The sequence below is a fragment of the Macaca nemestrina genome, chromosome 17 (genome assembly GCF_043159975.1).
Source record: "Macaca nemestrina isolate mMacNem1 chromosome 17, mMacNem.hap1, whole genome shotgun sequence".
NCBI classification, from domain to species: Eukaryota; Metazoa; Chordata; class Mammalia; order Primates; family Cercopithecidae; genus Macaca; species Macaca nemestrina.
The window spans coordinates 48,343,277-48,367,114 of NC_092141.1; the positions used below are offsets into that span (position 1 = coordinate 48,343,277).

At 43.8% G+C, this 23,838-nt stretch overlaps 1 long non-coding RNA gene across 1 annotated transcript; it reads left to right on the top strand.

Annotated features, from left to right (window-relative positions):
• Window positions 1-2,170: 2,170 nt before the first annotated feature.
• Window positions 2,171-20,864, top strand: LOC105476853 (uncharacterized). Its single transcript, XR_984305.3, has 3 exons — window positions 2,171-3,121; window positions 18,284-18,424; window positions 18,671-20,864. It is a non-coding gene; the product is annotated as an uncharacterized lncRNA (long non-coding RNA).
• Window positions 20,865-23,838: the final 2,974 nt, after the last annotated feature.

Consider the following 23,838-nt stretch of genomic DNA (forward strand, 5'->3'; position numbering starts at 1 on the left):
AATTTTTTTTGAGATATTATTTGCATAAAATGTATTATTAAAGGATACAATTAATTGGTTTTTACTATATTTACCAGATCATGCAACAGTCACCACTGTCACTCCCCAGCCCTTGACAACCACCAATCCACTCTCTGTCTCTGTGGATTTGCCCACTCTGGACATTTTGTATCAATGGAATCATATAGTCCGTGTTTTTTTGTGACTGGCTTCTTCCACTTAGCCTAATGTTTTCAAGGCTTACCCATGCTGTAGCACATACTGATGTTTTCATCCTTTTACGGCTGAATCCTATTCCATTACATGGCGATACCATGTTTTATTTATTCACCGTCAGTTGATGGGCATTTAGATTGTTTTCACTTTTGACTATTGTGAATAATGTTGCTCTGAACATTGATGTTCAAGTCTTTGTGTGAACATACGTCTTCGTTTCTCTTGGGTATGTCTAGGAGTGGAATTGCTGGATCAAATGATAACTCTCACTTTTTTCCCCACCAGCAGCTAAAGCTAACTTTTTGAGGAACCACCAAACTGTTTATCAAAGTGCCTGTACCATGGTACCCTCCCACCAGCAATTCCTTGCCATTTCTTGAATGTGCCAGACACACTCGTCCTTGGTCCCTGACTTCTTTCTTGGAGAGGCCATCATTGGCCATCTGATGTAAAACAAGAGCCTATTTTCACCCTCTCACTCCCTTCCTCCCTCTCTTTGCTTGTTGATATTGGACGTGCTGAGACTATTTTACTTACTTATTTTGTTTATTGCTTCCCCTCACTAGAATGGAGCTTTGTTCATTGTTCTAACATTGCTCCTAGAACATTGCCTGGCACATATAGGTGTTCAATCAATGTTTGTTGAGTAACATGAGTGAAGAAATGTAGGGTGCCAAGCTGGGTACACAGGGCATAGCATGGTGAGATCCCATGGAAATGGACCAAGTGTTACTGAGGCCACAGGGAGGTAAACTGTGTGTCACCGAAGCCTCCTGCCTGGACATTTCTTTACCTATTGAGTCGGCCATGGGGGTTCAGGACCACCTATGCTCTCGCCCTCATCAGACCAGCAGAGAAGAAGAACTGGGCCTCCTCCCTCAAACTAGGCAAGAGGTGGGGTAACAGGTTAGTTAGCCGCGTAGTCGTCATGACAGTTCTGTCTATTTGTTGGGACACTGTAGACAGTGCCATCGCTGAGTGAAAGGATTTGAAGGGCGGCAACTGGAGAGGGTATTCAAGTGTGTCAGTGCCCTGCGTCAGCCCTGTCTGTCCCCATCCAGGTCTCAGTCTGCCTTGGAGACCCAGATGTGAGAGCTGCTCAGCAGGGAAGGATGCTGGCCTTTCCCCATGCCAGGCGTGAGGGTCACAGTCCTGGCTGTCCAGCCGATCCAGTGGGTCTTTTATGGCTTCACCTCAGCTGGCCTCTGGACATATTAGTCAGGAATCCTTCAGTCATAAGGACAGAAATCCAAACTCAAGCTGAAGAAAAAGGGCAGTTTATTGGCAAGCACAGGACCTGGGAGGTGCAGGGGAGGGGCAGCCGGCCTTCAGAATGCTCGCTGTCTCTGTCTGCCTGCTTTCTCTCTCATTTCTTTTCTCTGTGTGTTGGCATCACTCTCTCCTACCACAGATGGGCTTCTTCACTCTTCTACCACAGGGAGCTTGGCTGCAGGCAGCTGTGGGTTACAGAAATCCAGCTTAGTGGCTTAAAAGGAAAGGAAATGACTCTGCTTTTCTACTTAGAACAATCACAGGGAAACACTCAGATTGGCCCCCTGGGATCATATGCCCACCTCCCTCCTCCACCCATACAAACAACTCATTCTCCTTTGCCACTGTTGTCAGTTGTGGCTACACCAAAAAGCCAGGCTTGCTGGTCTCTCTCTCTCTCTCAAAATGCATGCTGACTGCCAAGTACTTCGCAATCTCTCTCTCTCTCTTTTTTACTTTGAGACAGGGTCTCACTCAGTCATCCAGACTGGAGTGCAGTGGCATGATCACAGCTCATCACAGCCTCAACCTCCTGGGCTCAGGTGATCCTCCCACCTCAGCCTCCCAAATAGCTGGGACTACCGGCACATGCCACTATGCCCAGCTTTTTTTTTTTTTTTTTTTTTTGTAGAGACTGGGCTTTTGCCATGTTTCCCAGTTAGTCTCGAACTCTTCGGCTTAAGCAATCTTCCTGCCTGGGCCTCCCAAAGTGCTGGGATTACAGCCATAAGCCACTGCGCCTGGCCTCATTTCTCTTAATCCACACAACTGCTCTGGAGAAATATATACTGGTCAGGGCTCTTTTAGCTCCTACTGACAAAAGCCCAACTCAAATTAGCTTAAGCTGAAAAGGGAATGTATTACTTTACATAATTGATAAAAGCAGGAGTAGACTTCAGGCATAGCTTGTTCCAGGGAGTCAAATAAGCCTGGGCTCTTATTGGCTCCAGCTCTTAGCCGGACTTCCCTCTCTATTGGCTCAGCTCTCAGGTACATCCTACCCAAGCAGCAGGAAAAAATGACTAGGGCAGCCTAGGCTCAGATGGTCTTTAGAACCATTATTCCCAGGGGAAGAGGAAGACTGCTTTCTGTGCACAGAGCAAACTATCTCGGGGGACTGGTTTATTCCCATGAGGGTCCAATATCTACTCAGGGCACAGGACAAAGACAACCATATTTGGCCAGGCCAGGTCATGTGCCTACTCCTGCAGCAAGAGGATGAGACAGAGCTGTGAGGATTAATGCCACCGGAGCAGGAACAGGGCAGACTGATTGGATGTGACCAGCTATATGACTTTCCCATTGCACAGATGAGGCTTGGAGAGATAAGGTAACTTCCAGTACCATAGAGCTAGAGACACAGTCAGGATTCAAACGCACGTCTGTCATCTCTTCCCAGAAAACCACCCTGCCTCCTTTTAAAGTGCTGAGCTAAAACATCCCTTGAAGAAGTAGATTCCTGTTGATAGCCATATCATTCCCAGCACCCCTTGCAGCAACTGCCACAGAGAGGACTGCTTGGGAGGAGGGGTTGGCCGCACTCTCAGACAAGATCTTTTACCAGATCTCCGTGGTTGAAAGGGTCTCTGGTCATTGACTCCAGGTGTCATACTGAATCATCAATCCAAACAAGGTTTGATTTTTGGCAAGGGTGCCAAGACCATTCAGTGAGGGAAGGACAGTCTTTTCAACAAATGGTGTGGGAAAAACTGGATGTCCACATGCAAAAGAATGAAGTTGAACCCTTACCTTACATGATATACAAGATTAACCCCCAAATGCATCAAAGACCTAAACTTAAGAGCTAAAGCTATAAAACTCTTAGAAGAAATCACAGGGGGAAATCTTCATGACCTTGAATTTGGCAATAGTTTAAAAAATATAACTTTAAAAGCATAGATGACAAAAGAAAAAATAGATAAATTGAACTTCACAAAATCAAATTACTTTTGTACACCAAAAGACACTATCAAGAAAGTAGAAACACAACTCACAGAATGGGAAAAAAAAGGATTTGTAAATAATATATTGGATAAGAATTTAATATCAAAAATATATCATTTCTACAACTTAACAACAAAAAGACAAATAACTCAATTACAAAACGGGCGAAGGACCTTAAATAGACACTTTTTCCAAAGAGGATATATAAGTGACCAGTAAAAATATGAAAAGATGCTCAACATCATTAGTCATCAAGGAACTGCAAATCAAAACCACGAGATATCACTCCACACTCACCAGGATGGCTGGAATTTAAAAAGAGAGAGAGCAAGCCAGAAATGGAGGCACACAACTGTCATCCAATCTACTTGGGAGGCTGAGGAGGGAAAATCACTTAAGCCCAGGATTTATAATCTAGCCTGGGCAAAATAGTGAGACCACCATCTGTACTAGAAAGAAGAAAGAAAGAGAAAGACGAGAGAGAGGGAGGGAGGGAAGAAGGAAGGAAGGAAGAGGGAAAGGGAGGGAAGAGAAGAGAAGGAGGAAAGAAAGTCCAAACAAATTGGCAAGAATGTGAAGGATTTTTTTTTTTTTTTTTGAGACAAGGTCTCACTCTGTCGCCCAGGCAGGAGGGCAGTGGCACTATTATACCTCACTATAGGCATAATCTCCTGGACTCAAGTGACCCTCTGCTTCAGCCTCCCAGGTAGCTGGCTTTATAGGTGTGCACTACCACTCCTGGCTAATTTTTGATTTTTTGTAGACAAGGTCTCACTGTGTTGCCCAGGCTGATCTCAAACTCCTGAACACAAGTGACCCTCTTGCCTCAGCCTTGCAACATGCTAGGGTTACAGGTGTGAGCCACCACACCAGCCCTGGATGTGGAGCAATTGGAACTCATGTACATTCTGTTGAAAATGTAAAATGGTGAAGTTTCTGTGGAAAACAGTATGGTGGTTCTCCACAAAGCTAAACATAGAGTTACCACATGGTCCAGCAATTGCACTCTTAGGTATACACCCAAAGGAATTGAAAACGGACACTCTAGCAGATACTTGTACACCAGTGTATATTGCAGCCTTATCCACAGTAGCTGAAAGTTGAATACAATCTCAATGTCCATTAACAGATGAATGTGGTACATAAGGTGGTGCATGCATTCAATGGAATATTATTCAGTCATACAAATGAGTGAAGTTCTGATACATGCTATTTGCTCTATATTGTATATACGTGCTATAAAATATAGAGAAAACTTGAAATCATGATGCTAAAGTGAAATAAGCTAGACACAAATGGACAAATATTGTATGATTGTACTTGGCTGAAATATCTACAGTAGGAAAAGTCATGGAAACAGAAAGGAGAGTAGAGGTTACCAGGGGCTGGGAGGAGAGGGGAATGAGGAGTTATTGCTTAATGAGTACAGAGTTTCTGTTTGGAATGATAAGAAGTTTCAGAAACAGATTGTGGTGATAGTTGCATAACAATGTGAGTGTACTTAATGCCACTAAACTGTACACCTAAAATGGTTTAAATGGGAAATTTTATGTTGTATATGTGTATTTTGTCCCAACTTTAAAAATATAGGGGCTGGGCGCAGTGGCTCACACCTGTAATCCCAGCACTTTTTGGGAGGCTGAGGTGGACAGATGACCTGAGGTCAGGCGTTTGAGACCAGCCTGGCCAATATGGTGAAACCCCATCTCCACTATAAATACAAAACTAGCCAGGAGTAGTGGTGGCTACCTGTAATCTCAGCTATTTGGGAGGCTGCGGCAGGAGAATCACTTGAACCCAGGATGCAGAGGTTGCAGTGAGCAGCTGCACTGTACTCCAGCCTGGGTGACAGAGTGAAATAAAAAAATAAATAAATAATGATAATAAAATTAAAATTAAAATAGGACATGAACGTAACAAATGTACCCCTCTGATTGGGGATATTGAAAATGGGGGAGGCTGTGCATGTGTTGGGGGGCAGAGGGAATATGGGAAAACCTCTTATGAATGAACAAATTTGTATGAAAACCTTGCTCTTGGCTTTCTGGGGCTGTGCCTGTGCACCCCAGGGTGTCAGCCCAGCCTTGATTTTTTCCTCATACTTCATATCTACTTTTGGTCCTGTCTGTGACACTATTGTCAGAGGGTGGAGGCTTGGAACCCCTCAGCTCTCTGCTACTTCCTTTTTTGATGGCAGATGACTACCTTTGAAGAGGTACCTCAGGTACCAACCCAAGCCTGGCAAGGGGCAGGGGGTGTCTTGAGTAAGCGTCTCCCACTGGGGAGATGAGAGCAGAGACCGGATGCAGCAAGAGGGTGGGAAGGAGCACTGGATTTAGAGGGAGAGGCGTGGGGTCAGCTCTGTCCGACTCCACCTCTAACCTGGCCATTTAGCCTCTGTGCCTCAGTTTTCTCCTCTGTCCATTGAGCACATGTTCTAAACAGGGTTATTGTGAGGGTTAGGGAGAGGAAGGATGGGACAGGGTTGTGGAAAGCACTAAGGCTGGGCAGCAGCAACTTGTGGAGTCCCCGCTGTGTATGCTGACTTAGGAGGACCCCAGCTGGGCTGGCAGGTTGGGAGAGGGTAGGGCTGGGCCGAGAGACTGTAGAGTGGAACACTGGGAGTGCGTGCTCTCTAGTTACGGTGACCTGCAGACAACTGGTGTGCCTGGAGCACAGAAATGGACTGGCTGGCAAGACAGTGCCAGGCAGCACGTGGAGACTCCCATTTGCCGGTGCTGCTTTCCTTTGTAGCTCTCAGACAGAGGGAGCAGGAGGCCTGCCTGAGTCTGGATGTGCACCCAGGCCTCATGCCTGGAGGTTAGCGCAGGGAATGATGTGCTGGAGCAGGTGGGCTCCGTGTATTTGGCCAAAAGCAGGTTGAGGTTGGCACCATGGTTCACACCTGTAATCCCAACACTTTGGGAGGCTAAGGTGGGAGGATCACTTGAGCCCAGGAGTTTGAGTCCAGACTAGACAACATAGCAAGACCCCATTTCTAAAAAAGAAATTTTTTTTTTTAATTAGCTGGGTGTGGTGTTATGCGCCTGTAGTCCCAGCCTGGAATAGCTGAGATAGAAGGATCACTGGAGCCTAGGAGGTCGAGGTTGCAGTGAGCCAAGGCCACACCACTGCACTCCAGCCTGGGCAACAGAGCGAGATGCCATTAAAAAAACAAAAAAGATAAATTAGAAAGATCTGAAAGTCCCAAAAGCACCCGTGTGTGTGTGTTCGTGTGTGTGTGTGTGTGTAATTTTTAATTGAAAATTTAAAAAAAAAAATTTTTGTTGTAATGTTTTTTGAGATGGAGTCTCGCTGTCATCCAGACTGGAGTGCAGTGGCAAAATCTCGGCTCAATGCCACCTCCAGCTCCTGGGTTCAAGCGATTCTCCTGCCTCAGCCTCCTGAGTAGCTGGGACTACAGGTGTGTAATTTTTTTAGAGGAGGCATTGGAGTACAGAGGTCATACTTGCTGCCCATAACTTAGAAACAGACACTCACTGACTAGCAGTGTGACCCTTGGGCTGTTATTCAGCTTTTCTCTACTTCAGTTTTCTCATTTACAGGTGAATCATAATGATGGGGCCAAAGGAATGCAGGAGCCCACTGAAAGAGCTCCCAGTAGCCAAAGCTGGAACAATTCCAGCAACAAAATACATAACATACTACTGAATTATAACCCAACATATAACACAAAGATCCAGGAGTTATACTGACACAAATAAACGATTGAGTAAAATAAGTTAATCAATGCGAGAGAATAGACAAATCTGTGAAGAAGAACTCCAAATATTGATATAGATACTCCCTGCTCAAGAATGTGGAGTGTAACTCCCCACTCCTGAAGCGTGGGCTGTGCCAGTGATTTCCTTCCAGCTACTACAGTATGGAAAGGGGCAAAAGGAATCCCTTTACAGTGGAAAGTTAGCAAACACTACCTCACTCTGGTGACCAAGGCTAGCATCATTAGTGAGAAGTCATAACATGTCTTCGATATGATTGATGAGAAGGACATCCCACTTCTCTGGCCTTCCTCCCCCAAACCCATAACTTCAGCCTAATCATAAGAAAAATACCAAACGAACCCCAATCAAGGAACATTCCACCAAATGCCTGACAGCACTTCCTAAAACTGTTCAAGACATCAAGCGCAAGGAATGTCTGAGAAACTGGCACAGCCAAGAAGAGCCTACGGAGACATGATAATGAAATGCAATGTGGTCTCCTGGATGGAATCCTAGAACAGAAAAAGGACATTCAGTAAAAAAAGTTAAGCAAGTCTGAAAGAAGCGTGGATGTTAGTTGTAAGAAACTGATATGGTTTGGCTGTATCCCCACCCAAATCTCATCTTGAATTCCCATGTGTTGTGGGAGGGAACAGGTGGAGGTAATTGAATCATGGGGGCAGTTTTCTCCATACTCTTCTCATGATAATGATCAAGTCTCACGAGATCTGATGGTTTTATAAGGATCTGGTATTTCCCCTGCTTATACTCATTGTCTCTCCTGCCGCCCTGTGAAGAGGTGCCTTCCACCATGATTGTAAGTCTCCTGAGGCCTTCCCAACTATGCAGAACTGTAAGTCAATTAAACTTCTTGACTTTATAAATGACCCAGTCTCACATATTTCTTCATAGCAGCGTGAGAATGGACTAATACACAAACATACCATATTAATGTAAGATGTTAACAATAGAAGAAACTGGGTGTGAGGCAGAATATGGGAAGTCTATGTGCTGTTTTTGCAGCTTTTCTATAAATCTATTCTAAAATTAAGAGTTTATTTTTAAAAGTAAGTAATAGTGTCTACATTATGTTGCTGCATTCAATAAGTGATTTATATCAAGCATTTGGTGCACTGGTATATGGTGTTTAATGTTAGCTATTATTTATCATTATTGTTCTTATTTCTATTTTTCTTATTACAATAGCAATGTATACTTGTTACAGAAAAATTCACAAATGAGCCAAAGAAAAACATAAGCCAAAGAAGAACAACCACACCCTACACTCTCAGAGACAACCACTGGTCACACCTTGCTGTGGATCCCTCCCGAGGTGTCTTTAATTTTTATAAAGCTTGGATCACTCCATACATACAGTTCAGTAAATGGTCATGATTTATTTAAGTAACCCATAAATTATTTGATATTTAGGTTGTTCTAACTCTTTGCTCTCACAAATAGGCAAGAGTACATAATGGACTAAGCATTAATTAGAAAGAAAAAAGAAAACCCTGAAAAATTATAAAAACCTGACACTAATGCTGAAATAAGCACAGAGGATGCTCAGTAGTTAATCAAATGGCCTTATCAGAAAATCCGATGGCTGACTTTTCTTTTCTAGATCTGTTTCATTTCACAATTTAAAAGTATTTTTTTTAATGTAAAGAGGGAAAGATTACCTGGCAAAATATGTTTTTAGAGCTTAAAAACTTCATTTATTTATGATGATGATAATTTTTTTTAAAAAAAAGCTAAATTTGCTCAATGGATTAGTGTAGGCATTTTATCCCTACCTGTGCTTTCTTTCTAAAAAGTATTTATTTGTCTATTTTGAGAGCATCATTTTATCCTTTTTATTGTATATTTTAAGGTGTACCACTTGATTCGACATACATTGTGAAATAATCACTGCCATAAAGACCACTGACATATCCGTCACCTCACATAGTTACTTTTCATATGCATGGTGAGAAAACTTGGGATCTACCTTCTTAGCAAATTCAAGCATATGGTACAGTACTGTTACCTAGAGTCATCAGGCTTTATATTAAATCTCCAGAACTCATTCATCTTGCATAACTGAAACTTTGCACCCTTTGACCAACATCTTCTTCTCTTCCCCTTCCCCGAGCCCCTGGTAACTATCATTCTCTTCTTTGTTTCTATGAGTTTGACTATTTTATATCCCACATACAAGTGAGATCTTACAGATTTGTGTTTCTGTGTCTGTCCTATTTCACCTAGCATAATGTCCTTCAGGCCTATCCAGGTTGTTGCAAATGACAAGATTTTTTTTTTTTTCTTTTTTAAGGTAGGATAATATTTCCTTGTATATGTATGCACCACATTTTCTTTATTCATTCATTATTTTTTTCATTTTTTATTTTTGTTTTGAGACTGATTCTCACTCTACCACCCAGGCTGGAGTGCAGTGGTACAATCTCGGCTCCCTGCAACCTCTGCCTCCTGAGTTCAAGTGATTCTCCTGCCTCAGCCTCCCGAGTAGCTAGGATTATAGGCGTCCACCACCATGCCCAGCTAATTTTTGTATTTTTAGTAGAGATGGGATTTCACCATGTTGGCCAGGCTGGTCTCGAACTCCTGACTTTAAGTGATCCACCGGCCTCGGCCTCCCAAAGTGCTGGGATTACAGGAGTGAGCCACCACACCCAGCCTTATTCATTTATTGCCGATGGACATTTAGGTTATTTTCATATCGTTGCTATTTTGAATAATACTGCACTGAAAATAGGAGTGCAGGTAACTTTTCAAGACCTTGATTTCGATTCCTCTGGACAAGTACCTAGAAGTGGGATTGCTGGATTATATGGTACTTCTACTTTAATTTTTTGAGAAACTTTCATACTATTTTCCATAATGGCCATACCAATTTATATCCCCACCAACAGTATACATAGGGTTCCCTTTTCTTCACACACTCACCAACACTTATCTTTTTTTTTTTTTTTTAAATACAAGTTGAGTGTCCCTTATCTGAAATGCTCAGGACCAGAAGTATTTTTGATTTTTTTTTTTTTTTTTTTTGATTTGGAGTCTTGCTCTGTTGCCCAGGCTGGAGTGCAGTCGTGCCATCTCGGCTCACTGCAACCTCCACCTCCCAGGTTCAAGCAATTCTCTGCCTCAGCCTCTGGAGTAGCTGGGATTACAGGCACCCACCACCATGCCTGGCTAATTTTCATATTTTTAGTAGAGACGGGGTTTCACCATGTTGGCCAGGCTGATCTTGAACTCCTGACCTCGTGATCCACCCGCCTCGGCCTCCCAAAGTGCTGGGATTACAGATGTGAGCCACTACGCCTGGCCGCACATTTTGGATTTTTTTTAAAAGCTTGGAATATTTGCATATATATAATGAGGTATCTTGGGAATGGAACCCAAGTCTAAACACACAATTCGTTTATGTTTTGTATATACCTTATACACATAGCCTGAAGGTAATTTTATACAATGTTTTAAATAATTTTATGCATGAAACAAAGTTTGTGTACACTGAACCATCAGAAAGCAAAGGTGCCACGATCTCTGCCACCAATGTGGACAATCTGTGGTTGTTTGGCATTGCCATCATGCCTGAATCAGAATTTATATGCTGCTAATTAAACAATCATTTTCTTACATTTATTCACACATGAGTACTTAACAGTAAAAGTATGACATACTTTTTTTCTTTTTTTTGGGGGGGACAGGGTCTCACTACTGTGTCGCCCAGGTTGAAAGGCAGTGGTGTGAACATGGCTCAATGCAGCCTTGACCTCCTGGGCTCAAGCAATCCTCCCGCCTCGGCCTCCCAAGTAGCTGAGATTACAGGCACACAACACCATGACCTGCTAATTTTTAAAATTATTTCTTATTCAACAGAGTCTCAGCATGTTACCCAGGCCAGTCTCAAACTCTTGGCTCAAGCAATCCTCCTGCTTTGGCCTCCCAAAGTGCTGGGATTAGAGGCATGAGCCGCCACACCCAGCCAACAACAGATTTTTGTCTTCAAAGTGTCTTTTTGATTTTATAAACGAACATGATTTCTTGTTCTGTTATGAATGTATGCTGCGTTAGTCCTTCAATAAGCCCATCATACATTTTCACCAGGCCATCTATAGACGTTTTTCCTGCAAAAAATGTTAACAATGTCATCTTCATTGCCACTATTATCATGATCACTTTCATTTGGAGCCATTTGGCTATTTCACCATCAGCCAATGAGTAAACAACTGGAGCCCTATTATCAATGTCAAAAACCCCTTTGATATCTGGTTCTTCTAACTCATTGGCAGACTCTGAAGGTATATTTTTTGCACATGAAAGAAGGTCAGATATCATTTTGTTCTCACTTGACACCAATTCCTTCTCACTTGATACACAATTCTTCAAAGTCACCACCTTGTTCATCATCATCACTTAACATAGTCAAAGGCCAGAGGTCACACCAGGCATGCACAACAGTCTTCAGTCACTGTGTTCCAAGCACTGGCAACAGTATATGTGGCATCCTTCAAGTCACCTCCTTTTGAAAACCTTCTGCACTCATGCCTCTGTTCACTGCTGCTAGCATTCTGTTCAATGAAGTGTTTTTACATCTACTTTTCATTGACCTAAGGATACCCTGGTCACATTGAATTAATGAAGTCACATCTGGGGGAAAGTACATGGCATAAACATTATTTTTTGTGTGTGAGAATTTCAGCCGGAGAATGAGCAGAACAATAATCAAGGAATAACAAAGTCTTACATCATCATGCATTCCAGCTTCCCTGCAGTGAGCACTAGCCACTGGTACAAAATGTTTGTGAAACCAATCATAAAAGATGTCCCTGATGATCCATGATTTTTGTTAGCATAGTAGCAGACTGGTAAGAGATCTCCTCCTTGGCCAGGCGTTGTGGCTCATGCCTGTAATCCCAGCACTTTGGGAGGCCAAGGCGGGCGGATCACAAGGTCAGGAGATCGAGACCATCCTGGCTAACACGGTGAAACCTCATCTCTACTAAAAATACAAAAAATTAGCCTGACGTGGTGGCAGGCACCTGTAGTCCCAGCTACTTGGGAGGCTGAGGCAGGAGAATGGTGTGAACCTGGGAAGCGGAGCTTGCAGTGAACCCAGATCACGCCACTGCACTCCAGCCTGGGCGGCCAGCGATACTCTGTCTCAAAAAAAAAAAAAAGAGATCTCCTCCTTAATAACAGTGAGGATGCAAGCTTTTGTCAATCACAGCAAGTTTATACTTATAGATGCTTGCTACATTAGCACATCCCAGTAGGGTTACTCTATCCTTGGCATTTTTTTTTTTTTTTTTTTTTTGAGACAGAGTCTTGCTCTGTTGCCCAGGCTAGAGTGCAATGGCGTGATCCCGGCTCACTGCCAACCTCTACCACCCAGCTTCAAGCAATTCTTGTGCCTCAGCCTCCCCAGTAGCTGGGACTACAGGCGTGTGCCACCACGTCCTACTATTTTTTCTGTATTTTTAGTAGAGATACAGTTTCACCATGTTGGCCAGGCTGTTCTCAAACTCCCGACCTCAAGTGATCTGCCTGCCTTGGCCTCCCAAAATGCTAGGATTACAGGCATGAGCCACCATGCCCAGTCTATCCTTGGCATCCTTAATTACTGTCTCATCAACTGTAGTCAGTGTCTTTCTGGAGCAAAAATGCCAAAACAGTGAAGTTTCATCAGCATTATAGACGAGTTTTGGCATCAGATTTTTATTAGTGATGACTCGGGCAAACTTGTCAATGAATTTCTTTGCTACTTCATGATCAGCAGATGCTTTATCACCACAAATCTTTAAAAATTTAGTGCTATCTTTTCTTAAATTTCTGAAACCAGCCTGTTGAACATTCACAGTTCCCTTCAATTTTCAGTTCACTGTGATAGATCTTTGCTTGTTTCATGATCTGTAGCCAGTATTTACTGCAACACTTTTGAACCCATTCTTTCAATACATTACCGAGATCTTCATTATTAACTTTATGCACTGTTTTTCTTTTTGTTGCTGTTGTTGTTGTTTTGTTTTGAGACAGTGTCTATATCACCCAGGCTGGAATGCAGTAGCTTAATCTCGGCTCACTGCAACCTCCACCTCTCCAGCCCAAGCGATCTTCCCACTTCAGCCTCCTGAGTAGCTGGCACTATAAGCACATGTTACCACACATGTTTCTTTGTTTTTTCAGACAGAGTCTTGCTCTGTCACCCAGGCTGGAGTGCAGTGGTGAGATCATGGCTCACTGCAACCTTCCCCTCCCAGGTTCAAGTGATTTTCGTGCCTCAGCTTCCCAAGTAGCTGGGATTATAGGCACATGCCACCACACCCAGCTAAGTTTTGTGTTTTTAGTGGAGATGGGGTTTCACCATGTTGGCCAGACTGGTCTTGAACTCCTGAGCTCTAGTGATCCACCCACCTTGGCCTCCCAAAGTGCTGGGATTACACGAATGAGCCACCATGCCTGGCTGATTTTTAAAATTTTTTTGTAGAGATGGGATTTTGCCTTGTGATCCAGGCTGGTCTTGAACTCCTGAGCTCAAGCAATCTGCCTGCCCTGGCCTCCCAAAGTACTGGGATCATAGGCATGAGCCACTGCACCGAGACTGTTTTTCTGTTTTGTTTTTTTTTATTAACTTCTGTTCATTGCTTTCAGCATAGAACTTCAACAGTTTATCCTTCTGTTTCTTCAGGTCATATATGGTGGTCATTCCAACACCATACTCTTCTGTAAGACATTTCATACTTATACTGCTGTCCAGCTTCTCCAACAGCTTGATTTTCGGTGCTATAGATAAAGATAACTGCATCCTCTTCTTCTCACCACTGTTACCCACAGGAGTATCTGTAGGCCTTTTCGACATTTTCAATAATATCTTTACACCACAGAGCAGAGAATAAGCCAAAAGAAATCCCACAGTAAGTAAAGCACATAGGTATTGGCTCCATGTGGGGCCTGCAATTGGTGCATCTGGCCTGCACACCATTTTAAGAATGGGTTTTTAAATGGGTTATGCCATTTTATAACCCTTGCTGGATGTGCTTACACGGGGAAATCTGGACATGTGCAGAAAAGATATATCACAGCTGCAGGGAGCTGGGGTGGTTTCCCCCTTGGGGATGCTGAATAAACTGTGTGTCGTGTGCCTGCATTTTCATTATGACCAATCATACGAGGTTAGATGTAGAATTTTCCACTTGTGGTGACATGTTGACACTCAACCTGCAACTTTAATGAAGATGTGTATTAGTTCTAACAGTATTTAGGATTTTCACTACATAAGATCATATAATCTGCAAACATACAATTTAACTTCTTTCTTTCCAATTTGAATTTCTTTTATCTATTCTTCTTGCCTAATTGCTTTGGCAAACACTGCCAGTACTATTTTGAATAGAAGTGGTGAGAGTGGGCACACTTGTGTTGTTCCTGTTTTTAGAGGAACAGTTTTCAGATTTTCTCTGTTGAATATGATGTTAGATGTGGGCTGTCATATATGACTTTTATTATGTTGAGGTACATTCCTTTATAACTCATTTGTTGAGAGTTTTTAATCATGAAAGGATATTGAATTTTGTCAGATGTTTTTTCTGCATATAATAAAATCATCATACATTTTTTATCCTTTGTTTGTTAATGTGGTGTACTTCACTTATTGTTTTGTATATGTCAAACTGTCCTTGTATTCCAGGGATAAATTCCTCTTGATCATAGTGTATGATCCTTTTAATGTGCTATTAAATTCAGCTTGCTAGTATTTCACTGAATGCTGTTTGTATATTGATTTTCTGTCTGGATGATCTGTCCAAGGTTGAATGTAGCATATTGGAGTCTTCCATTACTATTATATTGCTGTCTATTTCTCCTTTCAGTTCTGTTGTTATTTGCTTCATATATTTAGGTGTTCCAATGTTGGGTGTATGTATACTCACAATTGTAATACCTTCTTGGTGAACTGACCCTTTTATCATTCATTACATGATGACTTTCCTTGACTGTTATGACAGACTTTGACTTAAAGTCTATTGTGCCTAATACAAGTATAGCTACCTGTGCTCTCTTTTGGCTTCCATTTGAGTGGAATATCTTTTCCCACCCCTTTACTTTCAGCCTGTGTGTGTCTTAAAGCTAAAGTGAGCCTCTTGTAGGCAGCATATAGCAGGATCTTGTTTTGTAGTCATTCAGCTATTCTGTCTTTTGATTGGTGAAATTAAGTCATTTATATTTAAGGTAATTATTGATAGGTAAGGACTTGCTATTGCCATTTAGTTGTTTTCTGTTTTGCAATTCCTTTTCTCTTTTCTCTATTGCTGTTTTCCTTTGTGATTTAATAATTTTTATAGTATTATGTTTTGATTCCTTTCTCTTTGTATTTTGTGTATCTACTACAGAATTTTTCTTTTGTGATTACCTTGGGATTACAGAAAACATTATATTGTTATAATAGACTATTTTAACATGATAAAAACCTAACTTTGATGACATACAAAAACTAACTTTTTTCCCCTACATTTAATGTTATTAATATGACTGTTTACATTTTTATAATGTGCATTCATTAGTAAATTATTGCAGCTATACTTTTTTTTTCTTTTTTTTGAGTTGGAGTTTCACTCTGTTGCCCAGGCTGGAGTGCAGTGGCGTGATCTTGGCTCACTGCACGCTCCGCCTCCCGGGTTCACACCATTCTCCTGCCTCAGCCTCCTATGTAGCAGGGACTACAGGCACCAGCCACTATACCTGGCTAATTTTTTGTATTTTTAGTAGAGATGGGGTTTCATCGTGTTAGCCAGGATGGTCTCGATCTCCCGACCTCATGATCTGCCTGTCTCAGCCTCCCAAAGTCCTGGGATTACAGGTGTGAGCCACTGCGCCCAGCCCCATAGTCATTTTTAATACTTTTGTCTTTTAACTTTTACACTGGTGGTAAAAGTAATTTACATACTACCGTTACAGAATTAGACTATTCTGAATCTGACTATACATTTACCTTTGCTAGCAAGTTTTATACTTTCATATGTTTCTTATATTTACTGTCCTTTCATTCCTCCTCCTCCTTCTTCTTCTCCTTCTTCTTTTCTCCCTCTCCCTCTCCTTCTTCCTTCTCCCTTCTTCTTCTTCTTTCCAGTGCTGGCTGATGTCCTTTCATTTCAACCTGAAGAACTTTCTTTAGCATTTCTTGTAAGTAGTAATGAACTCCCTTAGCTGGAAAAGTCTTTATCTCTCCTTCATTTTTTAGGAATAGATTTGCTGGGTAGAGTATTCTTGGTTAGCAGTTGTTTTTGTTGTTTCAGCACTTTGAATATGCTGGAACATCAACTCATAATGCAAATGTTGTTTTGTTTCATGTTGTCCCATAAGTCACACAGGACTTTTTCATCCCTTCTTCTTATTGTTGCTCTGATTGGATAATTTCAAATGATCTATCTTTGAGTCCACTGCTTCTTTCTTCTGCTTGAGTCTCCTGTCGAAGCTCTCTATTGAATTTTTCAGTTGATTCATCATATTCTACAGCTCCAGAATTTCTGTTTAGTTCTTTTTTATGATTTCTATCTTTTGGTTGAATTTCTCATTTTGTTCTTGTATTGTTCTCCTGATTTTGTTTAGTTGTCTGTATTCTCCTGTACCTCAGTGAGCTTCTTTAAGTCACTTATTTTTAATTATTTATCTGGCAATTCATAGGTCTCAGTTTCTTTGGGATCAGCCACAGGAGCTTTATTTTGTTTCTTTGGTGGTGTCATGTTTTCTTAATTCTTCATGTTCCCTGAACTGTTGCATTTCTGTCTTTGAAAAAGCAGTCTCCTCTTCCAGTCTCTACTAACTGGCTTTGGAAGAGAAAGACATTCACCAATCAAGAGTTTGAGATCTTTCAGGCCTTTTTTATGGATTCACCTGCCCCACTCTCTTATTCTCCCTTGTGGGGGTAAGTCTTAGGATTGTATGCCTACTGTCAATCCCATAAAGTCAGGACAGGTGTTGAGGGCCTCCTCTTAATTTTCTCCAGGGTAGTGCCTTGAAGTGTTCAAGGTTGTGCACCTTCTCTCAACACTGCAAAGTTGAGATAGCCGCTGATATCTACATGCTGTCTGTGGGGATTTGCATGTGTCCTCTGTGGTGGCTGGCACTCACTGTCCGTGTAGGCTCAGGTGCTCTGTCTCAGGAGTGCACAAATGCCATCTGAGGACTTTTGCATATACCATTTCAGGGGCACATGCAGAGTGCTGAGGGTGTGAGTCATCCAATTGAAGGTGCTGGAGATGAGGTATCCCACAGGGTTTTCAAGGTTTTCAGACTCCTGGTGGAGTCTCAAGCCAATTAATAGGGTCTATAGCTGGTTTTTGAGACTTTGTGGTTGCTCCTAGCTCCCCCAAGACTGTTAGCTGTGTGATCTCCTCAGTGATGTGGGTGGGGTGAGGCAGAAGTGAGCTTCTTGGGTAACAACCTGTGAGGTTGGGGAAGCTGGACACTCACTTCACTCTCACTATCTCCCATAGAAGAAACTGCGGACTTGGGCACTGAGCCATGAGGCCTGAGAGTGGGGTTATGTGGCTTAAGTGAAACTGTTCTTCTTCTTCTTTTCTTTTTTAGATGGAGTCTCGCTCTTGTTGCCTGGGCTGGAGTGCAGTGGCGCAATCTCAGCTCACTGCAACCTCCACCTCCTAGGTTCAAGTGATTCTCCTGCCTCAGCCTCCCAAGTAGCTGGGACTACAGGCGCCTGCCACCACGTCAGGCTAATTGTTTTTTTTTGTTTTTTTTTTTTTTTGAGGTAGAGTCTCACTCTGTCACCCAGGCTGGAGTGCAGTGGCATGATCTCGGCTCACTGCAACCTCCGCCTCCTGGGTTCAAGCTATTCTCCTGCCTCAGCCTCTCAAGTAGCTGGGATTACAGGCACATGCCACCACGCCCGGCTAATTTTTTGTGTTTTTAGTAGAGATGGGGTTTCACCATGTTGGCGAGGCTGGTCTGAAACTCCTGACCTCAGGTGATCTGCCTGCCTCGGCCTCCTAAAGTGCTGGGATTACAGGCATGAGCCACCACGTTCTTACATTCATCAATGCATCTAGTCTTAATTGTTTTTTCTTTTCTTTCTTTTCTTTTCTTTTTTTTTTTTTTTTTTTTGGCTTAAACAGAGTTTTATAATTGCTTCACTGGACTCCTGGCTTCCTACTTGAGGTATTCTTCTTGTCCATGGATAGTTGTCAAAATTGATGTTTCTATGGAAGTATGAGGATTGGAATCTCCTATTCCACCATCTTGCTGTCATCACTCTGGTAAAAATGTTAAGTGGTTATCTCTTTTGTTTTCTTTGCACTCTGCCATAATTACCAGATTCTCTCCAATGAGGACATTTTACTCTAAAACAGTAGTAATACCATGGACAATGAATAAGTCTAATCTTTTTCAACCAAGTTCATTTCACTTTCAAGTAAATCTATTTACTCTGTAGTGTTGTAAATGCTTCCCAAATACTTAATAACTTGATGAAGTAAATGAGTATTATTTTGCTCATTTTACAGATGAGGAAACTGAGGACCAGAGAAGCTAAGTAGATCACCCAAGATAATACCTGAGATGTATGGACCCAGTGGCCAGTCTCAACCACCATGTCATGCTGTCCCCAAACCCTCTGTGCCAAACTGTATGTAGTTTACAGTCTGTCCCAGGCTGACAAGGAGGTGACAATTGCACTAAGCTTTATGATTCTGAAGCCTGGAATCTGGAAACCATGAAACTCCAAAAGTCTGAAGAGGCCACCTCTTAGTTGTGTGACTTTGGGAAAGTCCCTTACCTCCCCTACGCCTTGGTTTCCTTATTTGTAAAATTGTGTGTGATACCATCTGTATTCCTTCCTACTCCTCAGGGTTGTTATGAGCTCAGGTATATGTGAAAGTGTTACATAAACTGTGAAGGATGCAGGTAGGCAGGAAATCAAGGGAGAGATATCAAAGGGATGCCGTGTGAACAAAGGTGCATTAAAAGGACTGTGAAGGCCATTGCGAGGGAGCTGTGCGAAAGGGAATTTGGTTCCTGAGGAGGGGCAGTGGGACTGGGGTAGAAACAGGTTTGGTGTTAAATCTTGGAGGCCTTTAATGTCAGGTGACGCATTGGGATGTTACTGACAGTGAAATAAGGAGGGTGGGCTATGAAGGGTCATCCACTGCAAAAACACAGCATGATTGCAGGATTGTCTTCAGCCACTCTGCTGGGCCACTAGGCCTGACTCCTGAGTGAGTCTGAGAGAGGGAGCTCCCCAAGACAGGCCCTCTGGGCAGGTGAGGACTCCAGTGATGTATAGTGACTTGCTGGCAAGTTTTAGTCAATGCCCATGGGAGGGAAGTTGGCACAGGAGGCCAGCATTATGGTTCTTTCCAGAAACCCAGGAAAACCAGAGTGTGACCCTCTCCCATTTGGTGGCTCCTTCCAATTTACAGTAGCCAGCTCATTTGATCCTCCAACAGCTTGAAATGGAGATGAACTCTTATCTTCCCTCCACTAATCTGCTCTTCCTAATGTCCCCAGTGACTCTAACTTCCTCCTCCTTGAATCCTCCTTAATACAGTTGCCAGTACTTTACATTGCTGACCTCTCCCTTGCTCCGAAAAAGTTCTTTTGCTGCCAGGATTGCACTCTCTCAGTCAATTTTTTAACTGATTCTTCTCAGGCCCCTTTGCTGATTTCCTTTCTTTTCCACACCCTCCGAGATTCCATTCTTGGTCTCCTTTTCTTTTTCAATGAATTCCCCCTCTGTGGCCTCATCAACTACCAGTATGAATGCCCACTGTGTACTCATGTGTCTCAAATCATGATCTCCAGACCCTGTATTTCTTATCATGACTAAAATGAAACTCATCTCTGCCCATACCCACTGCCTCTTTTCTCACTTAATGTCATCACAACCACAAAAGGTTCTGTGTCAAAGCTGTGACACTGTACCTGGTTGGCTTTAGCAGAAAGGGGATTTTTTGGAAGCATGGGGCAATTCATTGACATGAAGAAAAGTCTTGAAGGTCAAGCCTCAAAAATAATGAAGTCCAGAGCAGCTCTGGGAAGCTGAACAGTGGACACAAGTAAGTGGCTTCCCTAGGGAATGAAGACTGAAGAATGTAGTAGAAGAACATTACCTACCGTGTAGTGTTTGTTGAATCTAAAATGAACTGTACAGTTAAGGAAGCCGAGGCCCAAAGAGGACGATTCAACTTCTATCCTTTCATTCTTTCTGCCATTAGGCTCGAGATTAGAATTACAGGAAGAAAGCATCTGAATGCGCTAACTAGGATCACATAGTCTTAGCTGGGGGTAAGCACAACCCCTTCAGTGATGGTCCTACCAAACTGTACTCAATCCTGATATTGCCAATCTTGTTTTTAAAAGCCTCTAGAGAATGATTCTTTCTCCTAAAACTCAACCAACAGTCTGAACCTGAAAAGGCGGGTATGAAGTCTGTGTGTAAAAAAATCACAACTGTCCATCATACTCTGGCCCAGAAACATCTTTAACTCCTGCCTCTTCTACACTCCACTTCTCCTAAATATCTTTCTAATAACTTCCCTGCCTTCATAACTCCTTGCTGCCAGTCTCTACCTGCAAGTCTATCTGCCCCACTATCAGTCATCTTCTACAATACAAACTGGGCTGGGCGCAGTGGCTCACGCCTGTAATCCCAGCACTTTGGGAGGCCAACGTAGGCGGATCATTTGAGGTCAGGAGTTTGAGACCAGCCTGGCCAACATGGTAAAACGCTGTCTCTACTAAAAATACAAAAATTAGCTGGACATAGTGGTGGAAGCCTGTAATCCCAGCTGCTCGGGAGGCTGAGGCAGGAGAATCACTTGAACCTCAGAGGCGGAGATTGCAGTGAGCGCCACTGTACTCCAGCCTGGGCAACAGAGGGAGACTGCATCTCAAAAAGATAAAATAAAATAAAATAAAATCTGATCAGTCCAAGCTTCTCCTTCCCTTCCCCTTCCCGCAAAAAGAACCCTTTATGGTTCCCCATAGCCATTCACTAAAGTTCTTAATATGGTTTACAAGGTCCTTCCCAAGCCTTATCTTTCCACAGGCTTCATTTACCACTCCAGCCCCACTACTCCTCAAACAGGCCTCTATGCATATGTCTGTATTCTTCCTTTCTCCTGGATGCCTTTCCCACATTCTCTGTCTCAAGGGATCCCATTCATATTCGTCTTTCATAGATAGCATCAGATCTCACCTCTCATGGAGACTTCCTCAAACAAGCCAGGATGAGTTAGTTAATCCCTCTTTTGTATTCTCTTCACACTCAGTAAGGGCTTAAGATTATAGCCCTGAGCACATTTTATTATGGCATTTGTTTACAAGTCTGCCTCCTTCACTGGACTGGGAGCTCCCCTAAAGTAGGCCCTGAGTTTTCCTCCGCTTTATTGCCCTAGTGCTTACCATTGTGCCTAGCATGTGGTGCTTGATGAATTTTAAGTGAGTTGTACAGATGAGGAAACTGAAGCCCAAAGAGAGCAAGTTGCACGCTTAGAATGAGCAACCTCCCTAATGGCAATAAAGTTGGAGAGATAGTTGTGATCAGATTGGGCTTTGTAATCATCTAGGCAGTTGCTAAAGACTGGAAGTAAAGGGTGGTCACCAGCTATCTCCCTTTGCACTTAGAGAAAATAAGGCTCAACAGGCTCCAACTTAAATGGTCAAGAGGGATTTAAGTTAAAGAAGAGAAAGACCTTCTTGTTCCTGGGTCTGGTAGACAAAAAAGCGAGCTGACTCAGAACGTTTGTGCGCTTTTTGCCTCTGGAGGCTTTAACAAACAAGATAGACCTTATTATCAGGGCTGAGTCAAAAGTCCTGTTAGAGGCGGACAAATGACGGAGCTGACATCTGAAGAAGCTGCCTCTTGAGGAAGCCCTTGAGGAGCAGAGGAACCAGTGAGAAGACTTCAGTTCCCAGGGAGGTCAGGGATGCTTGGGGGAGGGGGAGACAGAGGAGGGAGCCCTTCCTAATTAAGCCTCTACCCACGAGTGAATGGGAAGCTAATAAGACGGCCCCATTCCAGGGCACCTCCACACCCAGCCAGCCGGTCTGCCTGTTTATTGCCCGTATGGAGATCATTAATGCCTCCTGACACTGGGGTCACTCCCGGGGTCAATCCCGGAGCCCGTTCTGGAAAACAAGGGGAAATGAACTTCCCAGCACATGTGGCTCAGCCTTGGCAGGGAGGGGGACTCTGGTCACCCCACACCTCAGCTCTGGGAGAGATCAGCACTCCAGGCACTCAGACCCCCCAAAACAATCCCTTCTGCCCATGCTGGACTCAGGGGGGGTGGTCCTGGGTAAAGGCGAGGTGGAGGCCCTTGTCTGGGCCGGGACAACCCCCACTGAGGCTGTCCCAACCGACAGACAGACACTAATCCCCTGGCGACGGACTGGGCTAGTGTCTGGGAGCTGCAGCTGCAGCTCAACAGGGGCCAGGCTGCCAGCCACAGGTGGCGGGAAGGCGCAGGCCTGGTGGCCACGTGGGCGCGGGCTTGGGCCTCGGCCCCACCCTCACCCGCTTCCCCCTTGTTGATTGCGCCCCTTCCCCCTCCGGCATCCAAGATGGTGGAGGGGGGCGGGTTTCCAGGGCGATCAGAGCTTCAATTGGTGGAATGCAGTATCTTTGAGCTGAAGGACAGCCTCAGTAGCCACTCAGGGAGCTCTTGCTGGTGACGGTGGTGTGCAGTCAGTCACCTTACCTCACACTTAAGCAACCGAGGTGACCTCAGGAATCGGTCTCCCGCAGGCTGGTGAGAGCCACAGTGAGAAAGAGGTAACTCCAGACGGCCTCTGGGCAGGCCCCTTACCAGCCTGGGCAGTCTTCCTCGATTATAGAACTGAGAATCAGTCCCTACCTGTCCAGCAAGAAGACGGGAAAACCTCCAACTACCTTGGAGGAAATCAATAGGATTACAAGGTTAATGCCAGAGCAGGCTGAGTGACAGTTACCAAATAAATGATCTTGGGAGGACATGGCTGAGGTTAAACGAGGCCCAATAAATAAAGGAACGTGTTCAAAGGAGAAACATCAGAAAACCCAAGGACGCAGGAGGCGGGGGGGTGGTGGTCGGGCCTAGGGACTCCTTCCTGTCCTCCCGTCGGGGGCCTGTTGAATCTCCCAGAGGAGCCACAGCCCCGGGCCTGCCTCTCGCGAACCTGCAGGCTCAGATCTGCACCCTGTTCCGTGCCAGCGTTGGCATAGCTCCAGGGCACAGCACTCCTTGGACAGCTGCATACCCCCGGCTTTGGAGACTGAATGAGGGAATGGAAAGTCTTACTGTGGAGGCCTGACCAGTTAACAGAGCCCCAGCGTGCCTCTGACTCCTTAGAGAAAGGACCAACTGCAGCAAGAAGGGTTGAAGCTAGATGTGAGGAGGCACTTCCCAAACAGATCGATGGACAGAGCTTTTGGGCCTTGGAGGCAAGGAAATTTCCCGTAGGCCTTCAGCTGAGTGTCTTTTCTTCATGAAATCTGCTAGAGAACAGTTTTGGTGACTGAGCAGTGAGCAAAGTCCCTTCTCCAATTTCTTCCAAATCTTCCCACTGATGCCCACATCAAGCCTCCTTCCATTCCCTTTTCTACTGTGCCTGTCTCTTTAGAATTGGGGATTGAAAAACCCAAGCACAGAGAGCAACCCTGGGTGAGTGGGGCCGGAGGCAGATGGGGGAC